Genomic DNA, 11,602 nt, shown 5'->3' on the forward strand with positions numbered 1-11,602 from the left:
GGAGCAGAGGTGGTAGGGGAATATGTTTTGTTCCCATGAACATTTTCAGCAAAAATTAACAACTTTTCATTTTCATTCAACATTTTCTTTTTTTTAAAAAAAAACCAGTTTTTAGACTTTTTGTTTTTGTTTTCAGTTGCCACAAAATTTTGTCAGTTCATTGTCCACCTCCAAAATTTTGTCGAAAGCGGACATTTCCCACTGCGACAAAAACGCCGTGTCTTCACTGAAAAAAACATTCTGAATTAAAAATTTTGACTAGTTCTACGCAAGAGTCTAAAACCTCTGCATTATTTAATGAAGAGCATCAAGTAGTATCTGCAAAGACAGAAGGCTGGTCTGCTGGCCATTTACACATGCTGCTTCTGCCTTCGGGCAGATCCACAGGCCTGTTCTGAGCTTCCACAGCCTTCTGCAAAGAGTTTGGTAATTTCAGCTCTGCAGTGGAGGGGCATTTCTCACTATGTATGGACCGCGTGTCTATACATTACGTGCACCGATTTTAATGAGCAGAGTTATTGAAAGAGGAAGGGCTCCTTCTATGCTAATATCTCACTGGCTGAGTTGCAGAAAGATTTACCCTAATGGCAAACTTTAATTTGTCAGCGACAGGCTGTCACAAAATGCTGTAAAAATAGAGATAACGAAGACACAGCGACTCTGAAGAAGTGGAAATAGAAATGTTTTGGCAGCGATGGCCGGGGGGGGGGTTATTAATGGGCTGGTGGGGCTCATTTGTTATTGCTCAAAGCATGTTCATTTTTCATGAATAAATGTTGTGCATAGGGCAGGGAGTGGGAGGCAAAGGACGGAGACAAAGCCAGGAAAGGCGCCCACTGCTCTTCTGTCAGTGCCCAATGCTCTGCCATCAGCTGAGGAGTCTGTCCGCCTGAGCGCTGACTGGGACACGTTTCCGAGACTGGCTTGCACCTTGCAGAGCGGGCTACATCTCCATTGCACATTGACAGCTCAGCCCCCCCCAGCCCCCATGTTCCCTGCCAGGATTCATGTCCCCCCAGGCTCTGTCATGTCCCCCCGAGGCAAAGGCCTTATCTAGATTAGGATGTAAGGGGTGACGTTAGCACGTGTTAACTAGCGCACTGTAAAAGTCCAGTCTAGACAAGGCTGTGCGCCTTAGCCGTGTTAAAGCCTTGGTCCCCCCCACCCCGACACCTTCACATGCTGGCAGGGGTGCGGGAAGTCATAGAACAGCACTGCCAGTCCTGTATAAGCGGGAAGCCAGGCAGTTGGTGCTATTATTCCTTTAAGCCAGGGGGTGCTGCCACACGCCCAGCACCCCCCATTCTAGCACCCGTGCACTCTAGGCAAGCCAGAGAGGGGTGGGTGAGGCTCTCCTTGCAGCCCTGCCACACAGCTGCTCACAGACTCTAAGGCAGGCCACAGGATGAATGAATCCCTACTGGAGCCAGAGCACTGCTAGTTAGGCCTGGTCTACACTACGACTTTAATTCGGATTTAGCTGCTTTAATTCGAATTAACGCTTGACCCGTCCACACAACGAAGCCATTTAATTCGAATTAAAGAGCCCTTTAATTCGATTTCTGTACTCCTCCTCGATGAGAGGAGTAGCGTCAAAATCGGTATTGTTAATCCGAATTAAGGTTAGTGTGGCCGCAATTCGATGTTATTGGCAATTAGATGTTATTGGCTACCCACAATGCAACGCTCTGGAAATCGATGCTACTACAGTAGCTTGGACGCACACCACCGAATTAATGGTGCCTAGTGTGGCCGAATACATTCGAATTTATAAAATCGGTTTCCTAAATTCGAATTATATTAATTCGGATTAATCCTGTAGTGTAGACATACCCTTAGAAGCCATCCAACCTTGGCTGGAAAATAGCCAGTGATGGAGAATCCAGCCCAGCCCTTGGTGAATTGGCCCAGTGGCGAATTACCCTCACTGTAAACTCTGGGGCCTTGTTTCTATCCTGAATCCACTCCCAGCCAGTAGATCGTGTTAGACCTTTGCTCCACAGGGAGTAGACGAGTTTCCCCCACGCTCAGTCCCTGGGGCCTTTGCAGCAGCCGCAGCCACTGCTGACTCAAGCACCTACGGGAGAAACAGGTTGATTTCCCAATCCCTCCCCCGCAGCTTTCCCAGAGCCGAGTGGGGAATTCAGCAGCCTCTGCAGAGACAGGAGGGTCACAGCTGCAGCACGTGGCCCATTTGGTGCAATCTACCATTTGGCAGCAACACTTCATCCTGCCTATCAGCCAACCCACACTTGCCGTGTGAATGTTCAGCGCAGGGAGCAGAGAGCTACCCAGTGAAGCCCCACTTGCTGTGAGTGACAGATGGTTTCCACACACAGTGCTGACCATGGTTTCTCCAGTGGTTGGATAGTCCCTTTCTCAGGGGAGCTTTGAATCATTAGTATAACTCACACAACTTCATCCTGCTAGTACTATTTTATTTATGGTAGCACCCAAAGCTCCCAGTCAGGATCGGGCCCCGTTGTGCTGAGCACAGTACAAACACGTTGCAGGAGGCAGTGCCCATGCAAAGCCCGGCGGGGCTCAAACCCCGCAGAGCCACTGGGTAGCAGCCAGCTCCATGCTGCCACCCAGTGGCAGCTGTAAGGAGCTTGTGCTCCACTGCTCATGACCCAGTGTGGGGACAGACCATGGGAAGTCCCGCCTCAAGGGATCTGACAGCCAGCAGCCTCATGGCTCCTGATTGGCTCCCTGCCCTATATAAACCCAAGGGGCATTCTGGGAAGCATCCAGGTAACAGGGTGGATCTCCTGTAGCTGCCCCAAACATCCCCGCTCCCGAGGTCCTGGCTTTGACCTCGGCTTGATTTTGGATTTCACTCCTGACCAGTATCAGAGGGGTAGCCGTGTTAGTCTGAATCTGTAAAAAGCAACAGAGGGTCCTGTGGCACCTTTAAGACTAACAGAAGTATTGGGAGCATAAGCTTTCGTGAGTTCTTACCCACGAAAGCTTATGCTCCCAATACTTCTGTTAGTCTTAAAGGTGCCACAGGACCCTCTGTTACTCCTAACCAGGACTCTGAAACCCAACTCTGATTCTTGGTATTGACCCTGGCCTGGAACTTGGCTATGAACGCCTCTGTGGCTCTCAGGGGCGTGTGCAAGGGGGAGGGGGCAATCAAGGACAGCCCCCCCCCCCAATAATCATTGGGGGCACAGAGCTTCTCCAGCCCAGAGCTCTGGAGGGAGGGAAGATCGAGCTCCTCCTGGGGGTGGCAGCAAGCTCCTTGTGGGGAAGGGGGCAGTGAGCTTCTGTGCCCCCCGCCCCCCAAAAGGGGTCAAATTTTAATTCCTGCGCATCGCCCTGGCTGCTCTCAGTCCCAGGTTTGACCCTTTTCTGACCCTTGGTCCCAACTCCCTTTGTGGGGCTCCTGACACCCTGCCTCAAAGAGCTCAGTCCTGCAATGTCTCGCCTTTGGCCCACGGGTGCTCCAGTGATGTGAGCGAGGACCTGCCCACATACAGCAAGTTGCAGGATCTGGGCCTAATGTAAGAGAAAATGCAAAAAGTGAGTATAACAGACAAGAGGAGGGGGTGGGGAGGGGCGCAGGAATAGGCCACCAACATGCACAAACTGAGACTTCTGAATCCTTAGGCGCTGGATTTTTAATGTATTTGCAGAGGGGAAGCCAAAGGAATCCCCCATGTTGTTCTGTGCAGTAGGGCCCTGATCCAGCAAAGCACTTAAGCACGCATGTCGCTTGAAGCACATGACCTGTCCTGTTGACACTAATGGCACTACTTGCATGCTTCGAGTTATGCATGTGCCTGTGTGCTGTGCAAGGTTGGGTATTTTTCACTCCTTTCTGTTTTTCTGGGTCTTGCATTACTTGGTACAGAGCTTTTGCTGCACCATTTAACTCCTCCATCTGTAGCTCCACAGCCTAGGTATTACATCCCAGATCACTTTGGAATCGCCCCAATATATTTCTCCACCAGGAGGACAGAAATAGGGAGAGACACACATTTTTATTTCCTGACAGATCTATTTTTAAATATCTCCTTGGTGCCTGATTAAATATTGTGCCAGAGAGCTAGAAACTTGCAAGGCAAACATGCAGAGTCTTGATGGGCTCTAGCAGAAAATGCACTTTCAGCAGTTAAATCATTCAGCCCTGAGTAGCGTGTTATTTGATGGATTCACCTAGAAGATTAGGAGGTGGAGTAGTATTGGAGTTTGAACACACACAGCAAAAGATACAAATCAACAGCAATTAGGGAGGTTCAGAGAGAGAGAACATCCCAACCAAATCCCCTTTAATGTGTTCTGCCTGTTTTCATTCTGCACTAGAATAATGCTGATCTGACTCGCCACTGGCATTAATGAAGTTTGCACCTTGGGGTGAGCAATTTAATTTATCTCAGCAAACCAAAGCTCATTATAACAGTCCATAAATGCTATCCGATGAAAGCAGCATCCTTCAGCAGTCTCAGGGATTAGAGCAAGGAGGTATTTGACTGACAAGGACAGTAATCTTATCACATATGTTATGGCCTAATGAGATACTGAGAATTCACAGCTCTAACTGAGGTATTGTATCAGAAAGGTGAGCGGGAGCCCCCCGAAACACTCCAGAGTTACAGCAGCCCCTCTTTTCTCTGGCTTTGCTGAAGAGACAAACCCTGGGATGCCTTCAAGACCAGACAGGCTGAAACTTCATTTGAGCCATGCAAGGGTCTGAAGGATTCTCCAGGCGCTGCCGAGTCCGACTAAGAGCTTTCCTTCCAACCAGGATACAAAGACAGGCTTATGGGAGGGGCTGTCACTTGGAGCATCAGGTACACATACAAACAGGATGGGGCTGAGATAGGGAAGGAAGGGGGATCTCCCTGTTCTGCTTGGATGTGAAAATGTGCCCCCACCGCCTTAGAGTACAGCCAGCTGTTTGAAATTCAGTGCTCCCTGCTTGTTTGGGCCTTTCCCAGGCTGTAGCTTGGAGGTGGAAGCAGTACTGAACAGACACGCTCTATTTTCTGGTAGGGCCCTTTGTATCAAGGCTGTCCGTTGTTTTCACAGCAGTACAGCTCTCTGCTGACTCCTGGATCACAGGTTATCAGGATTATGGAGCTGAGCGGTTGAAATCTTTTCGTCGGAGATCTTTCAACAAGACCCAGCTTTCGGAACGAGGCGACCGTTTTCCGCCGGGTGTTCTTATCGTTTGGCATCTTTTGTCACAATGAAATGAACATTTTGGTGCTGGGATTTTTCTGTTCTCCCTCTTTTCCAGCATGGGGGTGGGGAGAGTACTGACAACCAAAACCGGACCGTTTCAATTTCAGTTTCAACCAAAATGAATTTTTGTTTAGTATGAATGAAAAACTGAAAATTTACAGGACATTTTGAAAACTCACCACCACCATGTAGACATTTCTTTTAAAAAAATCTCTGGCCAAAATATGTTTCATTTTTAGACCTGCCCATCATTTACTTCTGGTGTCCGAGTAGCACCTGCAGGGTGCAGGGAGGGATCCCACTGGGCCACCCACCCATGTGGCAGAAAGACAGTGCTTGCTGCAAAGAGCTCCCGCTCTAGGCTAACAACAGGGTGCACCAGGCTGACGAAGCAGCTGTGAGGGTGGGGAGGGAGTAAGAGGAACGCACTCCTGAACAGACCAGATGTGCCTGCAGCTTAGCTTCCCACCTGCCATGCCACTACGCTGGGTTTATAAATATCGGTCGTCTACGTTTGTAATAGGTCTGGGAACCCCCCTGCTGCCAGTTCGTGAGACAATCCCCTGTGACATGGCTGTGATGCAACCAGAGAGCCATAGCAACCACTGTGACATAGTAGCTATGAAGTGCGAAACCAATCACACAGCTCTTGAACCAGCTGCACTGTATGGGAGAGAGCCCTCGGATAGCCGTATCTTCCTTGCTGCTGTATTCCGCCCGCCCAGCCACCTCGCGCTCCCACACACAGAACCCTTCGCTCTTGCATGGCCCTCTTCAGCCTCAGCGCTTCCAGGGTTAGGGTTAGGCTTGGACAGGAGGGGAACAGAGTGGGGCAGTTACGTGCCCACAGTACGCCCGGGACTAGAACCCACTGCAGTGCTGGCCTCACATGCATTCATGCTGCACAAAGCTATTTATAACTAGTTTGGCTTAGACAGCTAATTTCTTCTTCTGTAAGACAAAAATTAAATGGGGTCAAGCCCCTTGGCTTCATGCTCAGCCCGTTGGCTTCCACCATTAGAAGAATGAGCCACTTTGCAAAGAAACTGGATCAAACCGTTTTCCCTCTTGAAATTATCGAGAAGGCATGTGCGTTCGGCAATACCAGAGCCCCACGGCCATGCTGGAGTGAAGAGCGTGTGGATGGGAGAGGAGGCAGGGTGCCGGTACTCCAGCTGGCTCAGGCCTAGATGCCTCTTCGGCGTATCACTAGGTTTGGAAGGATTCGATTTTCATTGGGAAATGTCCATTTCACGGTCCACACACAAACCGATGAAAAAATATTTCCCTCAATAATAATCAGACTGTACAGACAAGCACATAAGGGATAACACTGCTTACAAACTTGTTGGTGTCTGATTTAAGGCTATTTACTTTATACTTTGGCATGCGTTACTGACCATTTATGTTTTAACAGTTCTAAAACATTATGAATCTCAACATCTACAGTCATGAAATAATGATCACCTGACACACACACCCAATTTCTCACACCTGTGAACATTTACATCGCGAAAATAAACTTGCTTCAAACTCATCATTTGCACAACTGTGAACATTTAAATAAAAATAATCAGGAAAAAATGCTTGAACTCAGACATTGCTGGTATCCGTCAAAATTACACACATCGAATTCTGCCAAAGCTACTTCCCCGGGGGAAGAGGGGCCAGTTCCCAGGGAGGGAGCCTAGTAAAGGAGGAAGTTACTGCAGCCACTTACAGCCTGTGGCCACAAGAGGGTGACCAGGACCTGTCACAGCTCACTCGGCTGGTTTTCCCTTGCAGGGCAGGTGCCCTTCTGTGCTGCACAGTATTTGTTTTGGGGGTGTCCGTTGTGTGTGGTACACATAAGAAATTGATGATGATGGTCATTGTCTGTATTGTGGTGGTGCCTAGAAGCCCCACCTGAGGCTGGGACCCTGTGGTGCTAGGCGCTGTATGAAGTCCTAGGGAGAAACAGCCCCTGCTCCATGGGAAGAGGAGGAAGGATCAGTTCCCCATTGTACGGAGGGAACCCCCCAAGGAGTTTCTGGCATTGAAGCCACGCCATAGCTCAGAGCCCGCTCTCCTCATCAGCAAACAGTCTCTCTCCCTTTGCCTTCTCTCCTGGCGTCAGCCCCCTCCCCGTCTGTAACAATCCAAATGACCGAGCCTAGTGACACCCACCATGTTGTGGGTGGACAGAGACTTGTTAGACAAGACCAGGTGTTGAAAGGTATTTAGGTGCCTGACGATACAGAGAGGCGCCTAACAGGATATTCGAAAGCGCCTGAAGACCTCTCAGGCCTGGTTGAAAGAGAAAGCGAGATAGAGGATCTGAAAGATAAGTCTGCCCAGAGCTATGCATCGTCTGAGCCTTGAAGGACCCACCTCCTCAGTGTCTCCTTCCCCTGGCTCTGCTGGGGGCCGAGGAGAGCACGGTTCAGCCCTTCTGCTCCAGCCAGGCGGGGCTGGGGAGGGCTCCTTGTAGGGCTGGGAGGTTGGGGCAAGGCAGAGAGAGGCCTTGGCACCTCCATGCAGAACTCCAATAGAAGAGGTGCCCCGCCCGCCCCGCGCGATCCATTGCTGGGGACAGAGGGGTGAGGGGAATCTGCAGCTGGAGGCCTCTTGTGGCACAGAGCCAGCGGAAAGGCCTGTCCCTGTTGGGTTAAGCGCAGAGGGCTTGTGACCCGCAGGCCCAGACTGCCCCTGCCAGCCCTGAGGTGCTGTGTGTGCAAGGCCACGCCATGGGGACAGAGCAGTGGTTCCCAAAGTGGGGTTCGCAGAACATTACATGGGGTTTGCAAGAAAAAATTCATTAATGGCGGCCAGAAGACCCCGGCATTGGAGGCAGCAGGTGGGACCTGGTTGCAGGGCAGACAACCAGAGCCCCAGGGAGAGCAGGGCCGTGCAGTTGGGGCTGGAAGCCCAAGCCCTGCCCCCGTCAGCGGGGGAGCCGGCAGCCCGAGCCCCAGGGAGAGCGGGGCCAGGCACTTGGGGCCGGCAGCCCGAGCCCTGCCCCCGTCAGCGGGGGAGCCGGCAGCCCGACCCCCAGCGCTCCGGCGGGGATGGCAACCCTGAGCCCCTTGAGAGCGGGGCCGGGCAGTTGGGGCCGGCAGCCCGAGCCCTGCCCCCGTCAGCGGGGGAGCCGGCAGCCCGACCCCCAGCACTCCGGCGGGGATGGCAACCCCGAGCCCCTGGAGAGCGGGGCCGGGCAGTTGGGGCCGGCAGCCCGAGCCCTGCCCCTGTCAGCGGGGGAGCCGGCAGCCCCAAGCCCCAGCGCTCCGGCGGGGCTGGCAGCCCCGAGCCCCAGGGAGAGCAGGGCCGTGCAGTTGGGGCTGGCAGCCCGAGCCTTGCCCCCGTCAGCGGGGGAGCCGGCAGCCCGACCCCCAGCACTCCGGCGGGGATGGCAACCCCGAGCCCCTGGAGAGCGGGGCCGGGCAGTTGGGGCCGGCAGCCCGAGCCCTGCCCCTGTCAGCGGGGGAGCCGGCAGCCCCAAGCCCCAGCGCTCCGGCGGGGCTGGCAGCCCCGAGCCCCAGGGAGAGCAGGGCCGTGCAGTTGGGGCTGGCAGCCCGAGCCCTGCCCCTGTCAGCGGGGCAGCCAGCAGCCCGAACCCCAGCGCTCCGGCGGAGCTGGGAGCCCCGAACCCAAGGGAGAGCGGGGCCGGGCAGTTGGGGTCAGCAGCCCGAGCCCCAGTGGTCAGCGGGACCTACAGCACAAGCTCAGTGGAGCTCAGTTGACGGGGCGGTCAATGGGGTCCAGCAGCAGGAGCCCCAGGGAGTGTGGATCCAGCAGCCCAGGCCCTGGTGCGGGGCCAGTAGCCTGAGCCCTGTGGTGGGCAGCTGAGACCCCCAGACCTGCAGGTGGCAGCTCGGACTCCTGTCTTTGTCAGACAGGGGAAGTTGGCATGGAGGGCAGAGTGAGCAGGAGCAGTGCTGTACGTGGGGGGTGGTCCAAGCTAATTTGTCCCTCGCAGGACACCCTCCTAGGGACAGACCTCGTGGCGGAAGAAAAGCTGTTTGGGAGCCAAGCCAGCCGGAAGCACGTTGTAGCCAGTGTAGCAGTGTTAAGGTGCCTCTGTAATTGTCACTCTCTCTGGAGTGCTGTTTTGCTTCAGTGAGACTTGAGTCAATCTTCTCATTTTCTAGTTTGTTGGTTGTTAGCAGTCTCTCTGGGTTGTTTTTATTAGAACTTTTGTACACAAGTTCAATGGATAAGTGGCTGAAAAAGGAAAGTGTAGAGACGCAAGAATCAGCTAGTGTTTCCTCAAGTCCACACTGCGGAACATCTACGTCTAATGATCATGATGGTCCTGGAAAGTCACTTACAAAGAAAAGAAAATATGGTGATGATTATATAAAATATGGCTTTACATGCATTGGTGATCAAGAATGTCCAAAACCACTGTGTGTGATTTGTGGTGATGTTCTAGCAAACAGCAGCCTCAAACCTTCTCTACTTCGGCGCCATTTAGAAACTAGGCATCCTGCACAACTCGACAAGCCTGTTGATTTTTTCAAGCGAAAATTAGCTGAGAGGAAAAGTGACATTACCAGTTTTATATCCAAAGCAAGTACTGATAATGAAAATGCACTTAAAGCGTCATACCACGTGAGCTACCGAGTAGCTAAAGCATCAGAAGCCCATACCATAGCAGAGAGCTTGATTGGTCCATGTATAAAAGACGTAGTTCATTGCATGCTCGGAGAAAAGGCTGCAAAAAGGATTGACATGGTACCTTTGTCCAATAATTCGTTGTCACGAAGAATTAATGACATGTCAAATAACGTAGAGACCACAATTGTACAGAGTGTGAAAAATAGTCCATATTATGCTATACAGTTGGATGAATCAACTGATGTAGCTCATCTAGCTATTTTGCTACTGTTTGTACGTTATGTGAATGAAGGTCTGGTTGAAGAAGACTTGTTGTTTTGCCGACCACTGGAAGAACGTACAACTGGAGAGGATATCTTCAATCTGACTAATGCATATTTTCAAGAAAAGGAAATAGATTGGTCCCATTGCCTAGGCATTTGCACTGATGGGGCCACATCAATGACGGGGAAGTATACTGGATTTGTAGCTCGAACAAAAAAGGTTGCATCAAAAGTCTCTTGGACTCATTGCAGCATCCATAGACAAGCCCTCGCAACAAAACACATGCCTGAGGGACTGAAGGAAGTGCTGGACAATGCAGTGAAAATGGTGAATTTCATAAAATCACGGCCAACAAATTCCAGAATATTTCACGTACTTTGTGAAGAAATGGGTAGTATACACGATTGTCTGTTGACCCATACTGAAGTTAGATGGCTCTCATGGGGCAAAATCCTGGTGCGCTTGTTTGAGCTTAGAACGGAAATCCTAGTTTTTTTCAACAGCCACCCTTTCCACCTTGCCAGCTGTATGGAAAATAATGTCTGGCTCCAGAGCCTAGCTTATTTAGCAGATATTTTCTCAAGAATTAATGACCTAAATTTATCTCTTCAAGGTCTCAATATAACAGTTTTCAATGTGCAAGACCGAGTTGAATCCATGATAAAGAAGTTGCAGTTCTGGGAAAGTTGTTTGGAAAACAATCAAACTGAGTGTTTCAGTAATCTTCATGACTTCCTGGCAGAACATAAACTTCAGTTGGATCAGTGCACTAAAACCAATATAACTGCACACCTAAAAGGACTTTGCACAACATTCAGGGATTACTTTCCAGCTATATCAGGCGATAATGACTGGATTCGCAACCCTTTTGATGATACCACTTTCTCAACACAGATATTGAACACTGAGGAAAAAGAGAAATTGATTGAGATCTCCTGTGATTACGAACTGAGAAGGAGTTCCAGAAATCTGTCATTGATCAACTTTTGGCTGAGTTTAAGAAACGAGTCCCCCCTTCTGGCAGAAAAAGCTGCTGCAGTTTTGTTACCATTTTCAAGAACATACTTATGCGAGAAAGTGTTTTCCTCGTACGCACATCTGAAAACGAAATACAGAAACAGACTTGATGCCGAACCAGACCTGAGACTTTATCTTTCTCCAAAGGTTCCGGACTTCCAAGAGCTATGCAGAGCAAAGCAAGCGCATCCATCACACTGAGGAAATTGAAATTTAAAACCCTGGAAATATTCATTTTTAGAAGGGGGTTCACGAGATGTCACAATTTAGAGAAAGGGGTTCGCGGGCTGTTAAAGTTTGGGAACCACTGGGACAGAGGATGCTGAGAGGATGCAGAGCAGCAGGAGTCCCACAGACCCTCCTGAGAGCTCCCCCGAAGGCTGTCTCAAAAGGCGGATTGGATTCGGCTGTCCGGGGAGTGAACTGCTTTGTAAAGAGACTGCAGCGTTTACTAAAGGGCTGTGCAGCCCTAGGTTGGCATTCACCCAGGAGCGGGACACAGGGCCCACTGCACCACAAGCTCTAGGGTGGA

The sequence above is a fragment of the Emys orbicularis genome, chromosome 25, assembly GCF_028017835.1.
Source record: "Emys orbicularis isolate rEmyOrb1 chromosome 25, rEmyOrb1.hap1, whole genome shotgun sequence".
NCBI lineage: Eukaryota > Metazoa > Chordata > Testudines > Emydidae > Emys > Emys orbicularis.